The sequence below is a fragment of the Mytilus californianus genome, unplaced genomic scaffold, assembly GCF_021869535.1.
Source record: "Mytilus californianus isolate M0D057914Y unplaced genomic scaffold, xbMytCali1.0.p SCAF_2, whole genome shotgun sequence".
Classification (NCBI taxonomy): domain Eukaryota; kingdom Metazoa; phylum Mollusca; class Bivalvia; order Mytilida; family Mytilidae; genus Mytilus; species Mytilus californianus.
Window position 1 is genome coordinate 105,544,132 of NW_026262668.1, and position 1,829 is coordinate 105,545,960.

The 1,829-nt window shown below is 35.9% G+C and overlaps 1 long non-coding RNA gene across 1 annotated transcript in view; it reads right to left on the minus strand.

The window, feature by feature from the left end:
• Positions 1-1,829, minus strand: part of LOC127728560 (uncharacterized) — a 173,566-nt gene that overhangs the window by 81,201 nt on the left and 90,536 nt on the right. The window lies entirely within an intron of this gene.

The window sequence follows — 1,829 nt, forward strand, 5'->3', positions numbered from 1 at the left end:
CAATTCCTAAACGTTTCAGGCAATTACCCCCAAACTCAATTCCAGCTTTCCCTTTGTGATATGGAACCTTGTAGTACAATTTCAGAAATATCCAAACACTTACACACAAGTTATTGTCATGAAACTAGAAAAATGCTTGTTTTTAGCCCCTTTTTTGGCCCCTAATTCCTTAAATTTTGAGGCAATTACCCCCAAAATCAATTACAGCCTCCCCTTTGTGATATGGAACCTTGTGGTACAATGTCAGAGAGATCCATACACTTACACACAAGTTATTGTCTGGAAGTTACAAAAATGCTTATTTTTGGCCCCTTTTTGGCCCCTAATTCCTTAACTGTTGGTACCATAACCCCCAAAATCAATCCCAACCTTCCTTTTGTGGTATTGAACCTTATGGTGAAATTTCATAGAAATCCATTCACTTAAACTAAAGTTAGAGTGCGAAAACCAGTGTGTCTTCGGACGACGCCAGACGACGCCGGACGACGACGACGACGACAACGACGACGACGACGACGCCAACGTCATACCAATATACGACCAAAAAATTTTTAATTTTTGCGGTCGTATAAAAATCTTCTCTGAAACCATGGGAGTAAATCATCTTCAGGGTTTCTTGCATTACGTTTCTGTTTTTGTTCCTGCCAATTCATCCAACATGGCTGCTATGGCTAAAAAATATTCGTGCAAATTTCAAACTTCCTATACCTATCATGCCTATGGTTCAATCAATATCTTTACCATTAACTCAATCCTAAGTTGCAAGATTTGTGAAATTTGTTGTTGGTGAGATTATCCTGGAATAGGTTCATTTGGATTCTGTTGAATTGTCTCATTGGCAATCATACTACATCTCCTTATTCTATACAGACTGTTGAATTGTCTCATTGACAATCATACTACATCTCCTTATTCTATACAGACTGTTGAATTGTCTCATTGACAATCATACTACATCTCCTTATTCTATACAGACTGTTGAATTGTCTCATTGACAATCATACTACATCTCCTTATTCTATAGACTGTTGAATTGTCTCATTGGCAATCATACTACATCTCCTTATCTTATACAGACTCTGTTGAATTGTCTCATTGGCAATCATACTACATCTCTGTATTTCATACAGACTCTGTTGAATTGTCTTATTGGCAATCATACTACATCTCCTTATTTTATAGAGAGTCTGTTGAATTGTCTCATTGGCAATCATACTACATCTCCTTATTCTATACAGACTGTTGAATTGTCTCATTGACAATCATACTACATCTCCTTATTCTATACAGACTGTTGAATTGTCTCATTGGCAATCATACTACATCTCCTTATTCTATACAGACTGTTGAATTGTCTCATTGGCAATCATACTACATCTCCTTATTTTATACAGACTCTGTTGAATTGTCTCATTGGCAATCATACTACATCTCCTTATTTTATACAGACTCTGTTGAATTGTCTTATTGGCAATCATACTACATCTCCTTATTTTACAGACTCTGTTGAATTGTCTCATTGGCAATCATACTACATCTCCTTATCTTATACAGACGTACATATGTACCACAAACAGTTAAACAATAAGCCAACCACTTCTTTGTGCACAGGATTAAAAAAAGCATGATGTATATCAAAGGGAAGGCCAAAAAAAAGACAATAATTTCTCAGGAGAAAGTACTATTGATAGCAATAAATTAATCCAGCAGGGATAATTGTTTTTAGCAGAAAGGACTACTGATAGCAAGCTATGGCAATAGCTCATCCTGGCTATTTTAGTAAGTTGAGGTAAAATAACTGACATGCAATGTATAACAATCAATAAATC